Below are 16,548 nucleotides of genomic sequence, written 5' to 3' on the forward strand. Positions count from 1 at the left end.
CAAACTTCCCTCCACCCAGAGTTGAAAAAATCCGGTTTCCTGATTGGTCCTCTGGTCAGGTGCTTCAGGTGAAAGAGACATTAACCCTTAGCTATCTGTTTATGACGCCCCCCAAATTGCAGACAGTGGGGAAGCTCACTGGCGGCGATTTCCTTCTAGAACTTTCAAATAAACAGATTACTACAACACATGCACCTTTACATATACTACTAAGTATATAACTAACAGACTTCTACATTTTAAGAACACTTTTTAACTACTGAATTCTGGGAAACTCTCACGGGAGAGAGCATCAGCAACTTTGTTAGAAGCTCCTGTGATGTGTTGAATTTCAAAATCAAAATCTTGGAGAGCTAAACTCCAACGAAGAAGTTTCTTGTTGTTCCCCTTGGCAGTATGAAGCCACTTTAGTGCAGCATGGTCAGTTTGTAGTTGGAACCGCCGTCCCCAAACATATGGGCGTAGCTTTTCCAGGGCGTACACAATGGCATAGCATTCCTTTTCACTGACTGACCAGTGACTTTCCCTCTCAGACAGTTTCTTGCTGAGAAACACGACAGGATGGAAGTTGTGATCTGTTGCTTCCTGCATGAGCACTGCTCCTATACCACGCTCAGATGCATCTGTGGTTACTAGGAATGGCTTGTCAAAGTCCGGGGCCCTGAGCACAGGGTCAGACATGAGCGTTGCCTTAAGTTGGGTAAAGGCCTTTTGACACTCATCAGTCCACTTAACTGCATTTGGCTGGGTCTTTTTGGTCAGGTCGGTCAGTGGGGCAGCGATTTGGCTGTAGTGTGGTACAAATCGCCTGTAGTATCCGGCCAAGCCTAAGAAGGATTGGACCTGCTTCTTGGACCGTGGGACAGGCCACTTTTGGATAGCATCCACCTTGGCCTGTAGGGGGTTTATGGTTCCTCGACCCACCTGGTGCCCCAGGTAAGTCACTCTGTTTTGGCCTATTTGACACTTTTTGGCCTTAACAGTTAGTCCTGCCTGCCTGATGCGCTCAAAGACCTTTTCCAGGTATAGTAGGTGTTCGGGCCAGGAGTCTGAAAAAATGGCCACATCATCGAGGTAGGCAACTGCAAATTCTCCCAGTCCAGCTAGTAGACCATCTACCAGCCTCTGGAAGGTGGCGGGTGCATTTCGAAGGCCGAAAGGAAGGACATTGAATTCATACACCCCCGCATGGGTGACGAATGCTGACCTCTCCTTGGCAGGTTCATCTAGCGGTACTTGCCAGTACCCCTTGGTTAAGTCTATTGTAGAGATGAACTGGGCACGTCCCAACTTTTCCAATAGCTCATCAGTACATGGCATTGGATAGTTGTCCGGACGAGTTACAGCATTTAGCTTACGGTAGTCCACGCAAAAGCGTATTTCCCCATCTGGTTTGGGTACCAGAACCACTGGAGATGCCCATGCACTGGTAGATGGGTGGATTATACCCATCTGTAGCATGTTCTGGATCTCCCGTTCTATAGCAGCTTGGGCATGAGGAGACACCCGGTAGGGTGGGGTTCTGATTGGGTGAGCATTACCTGTATCAATGGAGTGGTATGCCCGTTCAGTCCGTCCTGGGGTGGCTGAGAACAATGGGGCGAAGCTAGTGCACAGCTCCTTGATTTGTTGCCGCTGCAGACGTTCCAGGGTGGTTGAGAGGTTCACCTCTTCCACGCCACCGTCTTTTTTCCCGTCGTAGTAGACACCGTCAGGCCACTCAGCATCATCTCCCTGGACTGTAAACTGACAAACCTGTACGTCTCTGGAATAGAAAGGCTTGAGAGAATTAACATGGTACACTTTAGGCTTTAGTGAGGAATTGGGAAATGCTATGAGGTAGTTTACAGCTCCCAGGCGCTCTTGGACCGTGAATGGCCCTTCCCATGATGCTTCCATCTTATGGGCCTGTTGCGCCTTCAAGACCATAACCTGGTCTCCTACCTTGAAGGAACGTTCTCTGGCATGTCTGTCATACCAGGCCTTTTGCTCTTCTTGAGCATCCTTTAGGTTCTCTCTAGCAAGGGCTAAAGAGTGTCGAAGGGTGCTTTGTAGGTTGCTTACCAAGTCCAGAATGTTAGTTCCTGGAGAAGGCGTAAAACCCTCCCATTGCTGCTTCACCAACTGTAATGGTCGCTTAACCTCGTGACCATACACAAGTTCAAAAGGTGAAAACCCTAAACTGGGATGTGGTACAGCCCTGTAGGCAAACAGCAACTGCTGCAACACTAGGTCCCAATTATTGGAGAATTCGTTGATGAATTTTCGTATCATGGCCCCCAAAGTTCCATTGAACCTTTCCACCAGGCCATTGGTTTGATGGTGGTACGGGGTGGCAACCAAGTGATTCACCCCATGAGTTTCCCACAGTTTTTCCATGGTCCCTGCCAGGAAATTAGACCCTGCATCTGTAAGGATGTCGGAGGGCCAACCTACCCTGGCAAAGATGTCTGTTAAGGCCAGGCACACAGTGTTAGCCCTGGTGTTGCCTAGAGCTACTGCTTCCGGCCATCGGGTAGCAAAGTCCACTAAAGTCAGTACGTACTGCTTTCCTCTGGGCGTCTTTTTTGGGAAAGGACCCAGAATATCCACAGCTACTTGCTGAAATGGGACCTCAATTATGGGGAGTGGCTGGAGAGGGGCCTTGACCTGGTCTTGAGGCTTTCCCACTCTTTGGCATACCTCACAAGACCGGACATACTTGGCAACGTCCTTGCCCATCCCCTCCCAGTGGAAGGACTTCCCCAACCGGTCCTTGGTTCTGTTCACCCCAGCATGGCCACTGGGATGATCATGGGCTAAGCTTAAGAGCTTCCCCCGGTACTTAGTTGGAACCACCAACTGTTTTTGCGGCTGCCATTCTTCCCGGTGTCCACCAGAAAGAATCTCCTTGTATAAAAGTCCTTGGTCTATAACAAACCGGGATCGATTAGAAGAGCTGAGAGGTGGTGGGGTGCTCCGTGCCGCTGCCCACGCTTTCTGAAGGCTGTCATCTGCTTCCTGCTCAGTCTGGAACTGTTCCCTTGAGGCTGGGGTCACCAGTTCTTCCTCAGACTGTGGACTTGGGCTTGGTCCTTCTGGAAGCGATGTAGGGGATGGGGTTGTTTCCGTTGCTGGTGAACCGCTCTCCGCTGGTGCACCTGAGGGTATTTCAGGCTCTGGCTGAGCCTTTTGGGTATGGCTGTCTGTTGCTTCTGCCAGTTTTGGCTCGCTGGCGCCCTCTGGCTTTGAGTTTGAAGATGTGGTTGCACTTGCTGGTGCTGGTTGCTGTTCCAGTTCCGGGCCTGGGACTGGAGGTGCTGTGGCAGTTTCAGTGGTTGGCATGGAATTTGGATCCAATACCTCTGTCTGGGTCTCTGGTAACACAGACGGAGCCTGTGGGGACGGCTCAGGAACAGGAATGGGTCTGGAAGCTTGCCTGGTTTGGCTACGTGTAACCATTCCCACTCTCTTGGCCCGCCTCACCTGGTTGGCCAAGTCTTCCCCCAGTAGCATGGGGATAGGATAATTGTCATAGACTGCAAAAGTCCACATTCCTGACCAGCCTTTGTACTGGACAGGCAGTTGAGCTGTAGGCAAGTCTACAGCTTGTGACATGAAGGGGTAAATTGTAACTTTGGCCTTTGGGTTGATGAATTTGGGGTCAACGAAGGATTGGTGGATAGCTGACACTTGTGCCCCCGTGTCTCTCCACGCAGTAACCTTCTTTCCGCCCACTCTCAAATTTTCCCTTCGCTCCAAGGGTATTTGAGAGGCATCCGGGCCTGGGGATCTTTGGTGTGATGGTGGTGTAATGAATTGCACTCGCATGGTGTTCTTTGGACAGTTGGCCTTGATATGTCCCAGTTCATTACACTTAAAGCATCTTCCATCTGATGGGTCACTGGGCCGAGGTGAGTTACTGGAGACTGGTGAGGTGGAAGGGTAGGGTGTCTGTGGCTTTACTTGGGTGGTATGTGGGGTCTTTGGCTGTCCTCGGTTGTAGGGTTTATGGTCTGTGTGCCCCCTGGGGTAATCGTTCCCCTTGACAGTAGCTTTCTTGCTTTCTGCCAGTTCCATCCATTTGGCTCCAATCTCCCCCGCCTCAGCGAGATCTTTGGGTTTTCCATCTTGTATGTACTGTGTGATGTCTTCAGGAACACCATCCAAGAACTGCTCCATTTGTATGAGGAGGTGCAGTTCTTCCAAGGTTTGAACATTGTTTCCTGTTATCCAGGCCTCATAGTTTTTTGCAATGTAGTAGGCGTGTTTGGGAAATGACACCTCTGGTTTCCACTTTTGGGTTCTGAAGCGCCGACGGGCATGATCTGGGGTTATCCCCATTCTGTATCTGGCCTTGGTTTGAAAAAGTTTATAGTCATTCATTTGCTGCTTAGGCATTTCAGCTGCCACCTCTGCTAAAGGTCCACTGAGCTGTGACCTTAATTCTACCATGTACTGGTCTTCGGGGATGTTGTACCCAAGACAGGCTCTTTCAAAATTTTCCAAGAAGGCCTCGGTGTCATCACCTGCCTTGTAGGTGGGAAATTTCCGGTGCTGTGGAGCAATAATTGGTGCCGGGTTGTTAGGGTTGGCTGGCACATGCAGCCCAGCTTTTGCCAACTCCAGTTCATGTTTTCTCTGTTTTTCCTTCTCTTCATTCTCTTTTTGGTGTTTTTCCATTTCTTTTTGGTGTTTTTCCATTTCTTTTTGGTGTTTTTCCATGTCTCGGCGGTGGGCCGCCTCTTCTTCTGCTTGTTTCCTTCGGTAGGCCACCTCTTCTTCTTCTAGTTTTCTTTTGTGTGCTGCCTCTTTGGCTTGTTCTTCTCTTTCTTTCATCTCCATCTCTTTTTGTTTTATTTCCAGTTGTCGCCTGTGTTCAGCTTCTTTGATTTGTTCTTCGGCCTCAATTTTTGCCTTAGAAGTCATGGTTCCTGTTTTCTTGTGTTGGGGTGCCCTCCTGTGTTTATCTTCTGAACTGCAGGCTCTGTTGCCTCCTGGAGTCTGCCTAGCAACAGTGCCTTTTGCTAATCTTCAATGTTAAGTAAACCTGAAAAACCACTTTATTTGCATGCATATAGTGCTGGTACTTGCCTCCTAATGGGAGGGCTATTGCATGACAAAAGACCCTTAACAGTCTGGTAATGGCTTCTTGCTTAACATGCAAGCCACAAACTGCCAGAGAGAGCAGAAAAAAAAATTCTCTCTGGTTCCCTTTTTAAAACCAAACTGTTTCTCTCTGCTAAAAAGCCCTTAGCAGAGAAAAGAAAAATATAATATTCCTACTGGCTTCTGGATTCTGTCTATATCCCAACCGCTGCTACACCATGTCATAACCTTAGTCCCAGATTTGGACCTTAGCGTCCAAAATATGGGGGTTAGCATGAAAACCTCCAAGCTTAGTTACCAGCTTGGACCTGGTACCTGCTGCCACCACCCAAAAAATTAGAGTGTTTTGGGGCACTCTGGTCCCCCTGAAAAACCTTCCCTGGGGACCCCAAGACCCAAATCTCTTGAGTCTCACAACCAAGGGAAATAATCCTTTTTCCCTTCCCCCCTCCAGGTGCTCCTGGAGAGATACACAGACACAAGCTCTGTGAATCCAAACAGAGTGACTCCCCCTCTCCGTTCCCAGTCCTGGAAACCAAAAGCACTTTCCTATTCACCCAGAGGGAATGCAAAATCAGGCTAGCAAATTCAACACACACAGATTTCCCCCTGATTTCTTCCTCCCACCAATTCCCTGGTGAGTACAGACTCAATTTCCCTGAAGTAAAGAAAACTCCAACAGGTCTTAAAAGAAAGCTTTATATAAAAAAAGAAAGAAAAATACATACAAATGGTCTCTCTGTATTAAGGTGATGAAATACAGGGTCAATTGCTTAAAAGAATATTGAATAAACAGCCTTATTCAAAAAGAATACAAATCAAAGCACTCCAGCACTTATATTCATGCAAATACCAAAGAAAAGAAACCATATAACTTACTATCTGATCTCTTTGTCCTTACACTTAGAAACAGAAGATTAGAAAACAGAACTACTTCTCCAAAGCTCAGAGAAAGCAGGCAGACAGACAAAAGACTCAGACACAAACTTCCCTCCACCCAGAGTTGAAAAAATCCGGTTTCCTGATTGGTCCTCTGGTCAGGTGCTTCAGGTGAAAGAGACATTAACCCTTAGCTATCTGTTTATGACATGTATTTAAGCAGTATCTTTAATTTTAAGATATTACAAGTTGTCCCTGTTCCTCATTCTGTGTCCGATGCAGAATAGAAGCCAGTTTATGGTATTTCCTGCTCATACCTCCTCCAGATTCCACAGCAGGGCTTTGCAACAACCTGAGCAAAGTTCCCCCCAACCTGATTACACACCAGGTGTTAGGCTATCCCCAGTGCATGCTAAAGAAACCTTTAGGGGGTTAGTGACTAGCACTGCCTGCCTCCCTTAAACTCAGCTGTGTGGGTCCAGCTACCACTCAGGAGAAAGAAGTGGGTGGGCTGGGAAAGGAGTCATGGGGTAGAGTTGTGGCTGCAAGAGTGAACACTGTTTCCTCACTATCACCATGGAGATGAGGGTGCAAGGGCAATGTAGCCTCAGGCAGGATTAATTTTCCACAGTAGGATCATAAAAGGGATCCATAGGCAGCCCTGGGCTGGGAAAACCCTGGTAGCATGTCTCCAATGGAGCCCACCTGCCAGAGAGTGAGGGTGGTTGCCTGCAGGAACCACACAGGCATCTGGGAGGCCAGGGCCTACACATAAATTAGCCTGGCCTGCTGGACATCCCTCTAGATTAGCAAGTTTTGTGGACCAGGCCTGTAGTCTTTTCTGCTTTTCTGGCGGAATAACACAGAGGAATTCCATAGGTTTGGTTTCTGGGTTTGTCCCTCAGTCCCAGGATGATCCTTAATGGAAGAAGTGTCTCTTGTGGTTCTTGAACACTCTCTCCTCCTGCCCTCTTCACTCCCCAGCTACATAGACTCATAGACTCATAGACTCTAGGACTGGAAGGGACCTCGAGAGGTCATCGAGTCCAGTCCCCTGCCCTCATGGCAGGACCAAATACTGTCTAAACCATCCCTGATAGACATTTATCTAACCTACTCTTAAATATCTCCAGAGATGGAGATTCCACAACTTCCCTAGGCAATCTATTCCAGTGTTTAACTACCCTGACAGTTAGGAACTTTTTCCTAATGTCCAACCTAAATCTCCCTTGCTGCAGTTTAAGCCCATTGCTTCTTGTTCTATCATTGGAGGCTAAGGTGAACAAGTTTTCTCCCTCCTCCTGATGACACCCTTTTAGATACCTGAAAACTGCTATCATGTCCCCTCTCAGTCTTCTCTTTTCCAAACCAAACAAACCCCATTCCTTCAGCCTTCCTTCATAGGTCATGTTCTCAAGACCTTTAATCATTCTTGTTGCTCTTCTCTGGACCCTCTCCAATTTCTCCACATCTTTCTTGAAATGCGGTGCCCAGAACTGGACACAATACTCCAGTTGAGGCCTAACCAGCGCAGAGTAAAGCGGAAGAATGACTTCTTGTGACTTGTTTACAACACACCTGTTAATGCATCCCAGAATCACGTTTGCTTTTTTTTGCAACAGTATCACACTGTTGACTCATATTAAGCTTGTGGTCCACTATGACCCCTAGATCTCTTTCTGCCATACTCCTTCCTAGACAGTCTCTTCCCATTCTGTATGTGTGAAACTGATTGTTCCTTCCTAAGTGGAGCACTTTGCATTTATCTTTATTGAACTTCATCCTGTTTACCTCAGACCATTTCTCCAACTTGTCCAGATCATTTTGAATTTTGACCCTGTCCTCCAAAGCAGTTGCAATCCCTCCCAGTTTGGTATCGTCCGCAAACTTAATAAGCGTACTTTCTATGCCAACATCTAAATCGTTGATGAAGATATTGAACAGAACCGGTCCCAAAACAGAACCCTGCGGAACCCCACTTGTTATACCTTTCCAGCAGGATTGGGAGCCATTAACAACTACTCTCTGAGTACGGTTATCCAGCCAGTTATGCACCTACCTTATAGTAGCCCCATCTAAATTGCACTTTCCTAGCTTATCTATAAGAATATCATGTGAGACTGTATCAAATGCCTTACTGAAGTCTAGATATATCACATCCACCGCTTCTCCCTTATCCACAAGGCTCGTTATCCTATCAAAGAACGTTATCAGATTAGTCTGACACGATTTGTTCTTTACAAATCCATGCTGGCTATTCCCTATCACCTTACCACCTTCCAAGTGTTTGCAGATGATTTCTTTGATTACCTGCTCCATTATCTTCCCTGGCACAGAAGTTAAACTAACTGGTCTGTAGTTTCCTGGGTTGTTCTTATTTCCCTTTTTATAGATGGGCACTATATTTGCCCCCTTCCAGTCTTCTGGAATCTCCCCCGTCTCCCATGATTTCCCAAAGATAATAGCTAGAGGCTCAGATACCTCTTCTATTAACTCCTTGAGTATTCTAGGATGCATTTCATCAGGCCCTGGTGACTTGCAGGCATCTAACTTTTCTAAGTGATTTTTTACTTGCTCTTTCCTTATTTTCTCTTCTAAACCTACCCTCTTCCCGTAAGCATTCACTATACTAGACATGCCTTCAGACTTCTCAGTGAAGACCGAAACAAAGAAGTCATTAAGCATCTCTGCCATTTCCAAGTCTCCCGTTACTGTTACCCCCTCCTCATTGAGCAGTGGGCCTACCCTGTCCTTAGTCTTCCTCTTGCTTCTAATGTATTGATAAAAAGTCTTCTTGTTTCCCTTTATTCCCATAGCTAGTTTGAGTTCATTTTGTGCCTTTGCTTTTCTAATCTTGCCTCTGCATTCCTGTGTTATTTGCCTATATTCATCCTTCGTGATCTGACCTAGTTTCCATTTTTTATATGACGCCTTTTTATTTTGTAGGTCACGCAAGATCTCAAGGGTAAGCCAAGGTGGTCTTTTGCCACATTTTCTATCTTTCCTAACCATCGGAATAAATTGCTTTTGGGCCCTTAATAGCGTCCCTTTGAAAAACTGCCAACTTTCCTCAGTTGTTTTTCCCCTCAGTCTTAATTCCCATGGGACCTTGCCTATCAGCTCTCTGAGCTTACCAAAATCCGCCTTCCTGAAATCCATTGTCTCTATTCTGCTGTACTCCCTTCTACCCTTCCTTAGAATTGCAAATTCTATGATTTCATGATCACTTTCACCCAAGCTTCCTTCTACTTTCAAATTCTCAACAAGTTCCTCCCTATTTGTTAAAATCAAGTCTAGAACAGCTTCCCCCCTAGTAGCTTTTTCAACTTTCTGAAATAAAAAGTTGTCTGCAATGCAGTCCAGGAACTTATTGGATAGTCTGTGCCCCGCGGTGTTATTTTCCCAACATATATCTGGATAGTTGAAGTCCCCCATCACCACCAAATCTTGGGCTTTGGATGATTTTGTTAGTTGTTTGAAAAAAGCCTCATCCACCTCTTCTGCCTGATTAGGTGGCCTGTAGTAGACTCCCAGCACGACATCACCTGTGTTTTTTACCCCTTTTAGCCTAACCCAGAGACTCTCCAGCCTTCCGTCTCCTATGTCCATCTCCACCTCAGTCCAAGTGTGTACATTTTTAATATATAAGGCAACACCTCCTCCCTTTTTCCCCTGTCTATCCTTCCTGAGCAAACTATACCCATCCACACCAACATTCCAGTCGTGTGTATTATCCCACCAAGTTTCAGTAATGCCAATAATGTCATAGTTGTATTTATTTATTAGCACTTCCAGTTCTTCCTGCTTATTACCCATACTTCTCGCATTTGTATAAAGGCATCTAAGATACTGGTTTGATTTTGCCTCCCAGCTTTGCCCTGACCCTCCTTCCTCTCTGCCATTATAGCCCGTGCTCCCTCCTGTTTCCAACCCATCTCCCAGGTCTTGTTCCCCACTTACCTGTGGGCTTTGCTCACCTGTCCCCGTCGAACCTAGTTTAAAGCCCTCCTTACCAGGTTAGCCAGTCTGTGCGCAAATAAGGCCTTTCCCCTCTTCGAAAGGTGAACGCCATCTGTTCCTAGCAGTCCTTCCTGAAGTAGCATCCCGTGGTCGAGGAAACCAAAGCCCTCCTGGTGACACAATCTTCGCAGCCAGGCATTCACCTCCACGATGCATCTGTCTCTGCCCGGACCCCTACCTTCAACAGGAAGAATCGAAGAGAATACCACCTGCGCTCCAAACTCCTTAACCCGTACTCCCAGAGCCCTGTAGTCACTCTTGATCTGCTCAGCGTCACACCTCGCAGTATCATTTGTGCCCACATGGATGAGTAGCATGGGATAGTAGTCAGAAGGCCGGATAATCCTCGACAAAGCCTCTGTAACATCTCGGATACGGGCCCCTGGCAGGCAGCATACCTCCCGGGATGAACGGTCAGGGCGACAGATGGGTGTCTCCGTCCCCCTCAGCAGAGAGTCTCCAACCACCACTACCCTACGTTTCTTATCAGCGGTGGCAGCAGACCTCCCAGCCTTAGGGGTACGAGGCTTCACCCCCTTAACTGTTGGGGGTGATTTCTTCTCTCCTGTATTTTTTACCACAACAGGAGGGTTCGCAGCAGCGGTGGAGCACTGCCCGCTGCTAGAAGTAACCAGCTGGCTGTGTCCACCCTGAGCCTCCTCCTCCACTGGTGTGTCAGGTACACCCTGAGGCATCTCCTCTTCCACTGGAGTGTCAGTAGTCCTGTCAACTGGGACAGCACCATCAGCTGTGTCCACATGGATACTGTCCAGGAATTGCTCATGGACATGGATGTTCCTCAGCCTGGCCACCTCCTCCTGTAGCTCTCCCACCTGCTGCCTGAGAGATTCCACCAGTAGGCACCTTTCACATTGGATGCCACCCCCAGCCTGGATATCAGTAAGTGGAAATTGCAAATTACAGTCTTTGCAAGCCCACACCAGAATCTGGGTAAAAGCATCCATGCTTTGGTGCTCTGTCTGGCTACAGGCGCAGGTGGAGGAGACAGAAGCAGTGCTGGCACAGGTGTTGCGGGTCCTCCTCACCATTGTAAGCCTCCCTCTGTCAAACTCTCAAATTCCCGTCTACAGCTCTCTGTCCGCTCCTCTTTGCTGTAAACAGAAAGGTTTTCGATGTGGCTCAGGTTATGGGTTAAAGGGACCAATGGGTCACAGATGAGACCGACAAGAGACCCCTCCTCCCTTCCTACTCCCCTTCCAAACTCCCTTGCAAAACTCCCTGTTAGCAGCTCCTGTTCGCACGGAGTGGTGTTGAGCACTGAATCCTCTTTGCCTTGAGAAGGGCTACACTGATATGAGGAAGTAAAGTGGAGGAAAAGTAACTCTTCTCACAACCTCCCTCAAGCTAAAAACTCCTCCTGTCATAAACACAATTTACATTTGTGAGTTCTCTCACCTATTGAATTTTCAGAACACTACACTAAATAAAATGATGGTAGCTCTCCCTGCCCCCCACAGCTAAAGGGTCAAACAGAAAAACATCAAAGGTCCTTCCCTGTCCCTCAAATCAATGAAGCAATGATCAATGCAGAAACTCCTTATGAGAGATTTTACATTCTCCTCCCCTGGCATGCATACTGAGGATTGTTATGCAATGATATTCTATATCATCTGACTTCTTCACCACCCAATCATCATCCAATGGAAATATTCTCCAGGTGGAAAACTGAGTCCAAAGAAGGATAGCCTTGTGGTTCTGGCTGAGATTCAGGAATCCTGTTGTCTATTTCTAGCTCTGTCACAGATTTCCTTTATGATTTTGGACAAGTCGTTTGATCACCCTGTGCCTCAGTTTTCCATCTGCAAATGGGGGTGAACCTGTCCTACCTCAAAGTAGTGTTGAGGGATAAGTTCACTGTTTGAGACACTGAATGCTGTGGTGATGAGGGCGGTACAAGGACAAAGGTAGATAGATCAAATATAGTTGATATGAAACAAACAAAAATGGCGGATAACGTCCTGTGTTCCACATGCATTTCTCTTTGTTCTGTTTTGATTATTTCTGAATATTTCTTTTTCTTTCTTTATCTTGTGTTGGTCTGAATACTCCACACTGCAGTGACCAAAACTATTCAGTGGGTAGATTTGCTTGACAGACTGTAGCATCTTATGATTGGTTGTCAAACTCCTTGGCATCTTGGCTGGATTGTTTTCATTTTTTTTTCTCGCAGGAGTTTCAGGAGCACTGTAGAATAACAGTCTAGTCAATACTAATTCCTTCTGCACTTATTAATATTAATTGCCCAACGTTAGTGTTAGTGTGTGGGATGCAGTAAGTAATGCCTAAAGAATCCTGTTGTTTAATCAATGCTGAGCTACAGTTTATTTTAGGGTTATTGCAATTTGAGTTGTGAACCTTTGCAGACATCAGCATTTTGTTTCATCTGGTGTAAAGCTCAATGACGACCTCAATGACGGTAAGTGACTCCTTGCTGAGGCAAAGCCTCCTGCCTGGGGCCCCAACTCAGCAAAGCAATTAAACACATGCCAACTTGTAAACACATGGTTAACTTTAAACATTTGCTTCAGTCCGTCCCTATTTTTGTAAAGCACTTGAACATGTACTGAAGGCTAAGCACATGCTTATCTGCTTCGTTGGATCAAGACCTTTGTCAGGGATAGGCTGGCTCCTGGGGTGGTTCTACCTTTGGGACACGCATCCACTGCCTCACTCAGAAAAATGAAATCACGTACATTAAATATACTTTTATCCCTCAGCTGTGTACCATTCCCAGCTGTTACATTAATAGAATAGAATTTCCATTTTCTGGATGAAAGATCTGTGAATGAGCAAGCTGCTCCTCTGACCCAGAGTGTGTCATGCACATTCTAGAAGGCCCCCCCACAAACAGCTGCAGAAATAACAGATATTTTGGGGTAGGGCACCTGTGTTCCTCTGCACAACCCAGCAAACACATGGAAGACTAACAGACACTTTTGAAGGTAGTGTAGTTTTTTCAGACTCTAGGAAACTCTCTAGAGCTTCCTCATGATGTTGGCTTTTTGTGCCAAAGACAAGAGTCGTCTCTGTGGTCAGCACATTATTCACAGGACTGATTATTTCTGTCAGGCAACAACAGATATTCCATATGACACTCTTTCACTGGGTCTGATGCTAACGATTGGGAACTGTGGTGAGGTGTCTGAATTCAAGGTCTGGCTCAAGCTGATGGCAACCTTTGTTGAGATCCTGTTTTGAGAATCCCTGTATGCTTCTCCACTGAGGCATTAGGTTCCATGGCAATCTCATTTAATTGCTGCATTTGGATAATACATGTTCACAGCAGTGCAAGTGGTTTTGTCCTCTGAAGACTACTACAACTGGAAATATCAGCAGGATAGCTCCATGGACTTTCTCAGCAATGTCTTGCATTCCTACTCCTGGTTCTGCAATTCTTTGTCAATTATTTTTTGGACACCTCTGCTCTTGGGCTAAAGGTATGATGGTTTAATCTATTTGTAGAAAAGCCCTTTGCTTTACCCAAGCTTTAAATATGACATTGTCATGGATTCTGCGCTGCCTGGATTGATTCTTGAATACTGTATCTTGATCAGGTTATTGTGATGATTATTGTATTCAGCTAATTGATTACCAGGTTACTTGGGAAATGCACCCATGAAGGGGAATATGGATTCTAACATATCTTTCTCAAGTAAACATTTGAGACAATGCAAGAGCCATTCACTTTGAGCATCAAATGCTCCATCAAATGCTTTGGCTTGCCCTCTAGCAGAACTCACCAAATTGCACGTACTGCCCAAAACCAAGCCCACAAAATGGAGAACAAAGGGAGATGAAGGGTTTTTTTGAGACTGACACTCAGATTTCTGAAATGTAGGGCTCTGAGGAAAGATACGCCTACCTAGGACTCCACGTAAGTTAGACATGCGTTGTAGGTCTTTTTGTTTAAAAATCCCTTTTCACTTATGCTGAGCTTTGTTCCTACTGTTTAGATTAAACAATATCTTGTTTTAAGAGGGTAGTATTGAATCACTGTATTTATTCACCACTGGTCACTAACTGCTAAAGGGATGAATAGCAGGGACAGAATGGAGTAGGGCCTGTTGGGGGGGTAAGCATTGGTACACACGGTACTGAGACCTAATACCTGGACTCAGAGTGGGAGAATGGTGGGATTCTACTCCCGGAAGGTAGTTGCATGAGGTCTTTCAGGGGTGCACCCAGACCAGAAATACTTCAGAGATGCAGCTAACCCTGTAACTGTGACAACATATCTGTTTTCAACATCTGATAGGCTTTGACTTAAAAGGGCTACACCATGACGTTGACTAGCCAGATACATCTGAGGAAGCCTCTCTCCAATCAATAGAGTTTCACTCATTGTTTCATAAACTTTAGATTCTTGTGCTGCTAAGAGCGTTTGCAGTGCTCCACTGGTGGCTTGTTTTTATTTTATTTTTTTGAAGTGTGTGTGTGGAGGTGTGAGTCTCATCTGAAAGAACTGCAGTCTGCTGGCAAGGTGGATCACAGTTTGAACCCTAACTTCACTAATGTGCACATTTATATACATGTTGGGAGACGCCCTCAATTCCTTAAGGGTGCTACAGTATCTGGTGTAACCAACTTTGCTTTACTGTAACATTAATGACTTGGTCGAGGCAAGGAAGAATAACTGAGTTCAAGTACTTTGACCTTTTTTTTTTTAATCTCCACTCATATTTTAATCTCCATATCAATTATGTATTACAGGAAGCCAGAAGCAGAAGTATTGGGAAAAACAGAAAAGAAATTGCTGGAACATGCAGGATTCTTCTGAGCCAGCTCATTCCACTATTACATTAAATACATTTGTACAAGGTTCTTCTTGTCTCATCATTTTATCCTTTAACTGTGGTTTAGTAAAAGAAAAGAGTAGAAAAATACCATATGCCGCAATGGACCTGTATCTTTCCTGAGACTGTTACATTGTTCCATACTCAGCCTACTGGACAAGCTAGTGAGCTTTGAGACCATTTTGTACTTCTGTGTAGTCAGATCTGCTGCCATTTCCTCCTTTTCTCCTCCTCCATAATAACATAAGCGGCCCATCTGTGAGAAAAGGAATATAAAAAGCAGTAACACCTTCAACATTGTGCAGCTCAGCAGTCACTTTTCATAAAACTCATGGCTGCTCCCTAAGAGAGATCTAAATTAAAGTTCAAAATCAATCAAGCCATTTCTTTAAGGGGTACATGTTCAAAGTGTATCCTGTATAGGAATCATGCATCTAGCAGTATGCAAACTGCTTTGTAAATTCATGGGCCAAGAGTTTGGTCTGACTCCCGTTCATGTGTATGGGAACATTTCCATTAATTTCAGTGGGAGTTGGATTACTTCCTAAGAGGGTATGCTTCCATGTCAATAGAACATATTTGCATGTGTATATGGGAGAACAGACTGTATTAAATGCAGTAATTTTTAAAAATAACTTTTATTCTATACACAGTTCAGTGTTAAATGCCACTTCTTGCATGTAGCTGGTACAGTAATGCTGTATGTGCCAGTATATGCATATTTGTTCAGCATTGCTATACATGATTAGGCCTATAGCTTAAGCTGGATGTACACCAAACATCCACAAGACTTATCTGTTATGTGTTGCTATTCTTTGGGATTTGCACAGGACTAATAGTCTACTTTAATTTTATGGGACGGGACAAGCCATCTTAAATAAATGTAAATGTAAATACCCATAAAAGTTTTTTCGCTGACCTGCAGCTGATGTATCTTATTTAGTGGAGTCAGTTTATAGACTTTATTTAATAACCTGACTTATCAAAAAACCTGGGTTTGCCAAATGGGGCTAGAAATCATCCCTTTAGAACCTTTCTTGAGGTATCTTGGCACTTGTTAATTTCTGTGCAATGAAATGGCCAATGCTTTAAATGATACTCATGTCATATAACTTTAACTCTTTAAACAGGTGGTTGGGGGACGGAGAGGGAGAATCATTAATGCACATGGATCTCCACCTTCCCCTGAGGAAGGGTGACTTGACAGCCTCTGAGATACAGTTCTCCTTGTTCTAGGGCAGCTCCTCTACAAATCTGGGAATCATGCTTGGGGAATGTCTAGGAGGGGTAGGACTTGCGGTACGATGTGTCAGGGGTGCACATGATCTGTTGCTCGGTTACTAGTGTTAAGTCTGGAACTGCAGCCTAACTTGCTCTGTGCATGGAGACCTGTGGAGGATGTTAAGTTATCTGCAGGGTTTCGTAGTGGCACTGTCCTCCTCATGGAATGGTTTGGGGGACACTGTGTGACCTCAGGGACCCCTTTTGTGGGTTTTTCTGGAGATGTGAGCAATTCCCCCTACACCCTCATAACATAAGGCATGATCCAAAGCCCACTAAAATCAGTGGGTTGACTCCAGTGGGTGCTGGATCAAGCATTTACTACATTTTTACGATGTTGTGTGGACAGCTTTCTGCAGTCTACCTGGCGGATGCTAATGTAACTATCCTGTAATCTGCACTGTGCTACAGGAGAGAGAAGTTGCAAGCTATCCTGCTGTTCACAGAAACACTTGGTACCACTGAT

At 45.5% G+C, this 16,548-nt stretch overlaps 2 protein-coding genes across 2 annotated transcripts in view; both read right to left on the reverse strand.

The window, feature by feature from the left end:
• The window catches only part of LOC127031930 (troponin T, cardiac muscle-like), a 192,403-nt gene that overhangs the window by 60,218 nt on the left and 115,637 nt on the right, over positions 1-16,548 (reverse strand). The window lies entirely within an intron of this gene.
• Positions 14,701-16,548, reverse strand: part of CHRM2 (cholinergic receptor muscarinic 2) — a 192,771-nt gene continuing 190,923 nt past the window's right edge. The window contains exon 3 of the transcript XR_007768591.1: positions 14,701-15,057. The gene's annotated coding sequence lies outside the window, so the exon portion shown is untranslated. The remainder of the gene's footprint in view (positions 15,058-16,548) is intronic.

Source organism: Gopherus flavomarginatus, chromosome 1, assembly GCF_025201925.1.
Source record: "Gopherus flavomarginatus isolate rGopFla2 chromosome 1, rGopFla2.mat.asm, whole genome shotgun sequence".
In the NCBI taxonomy this organism is placed as follows: Eukaryota; Metazoa; Chordata; order Testudines; family Testudinidae; genus Gopherus; species Gopherus flavomarginatus.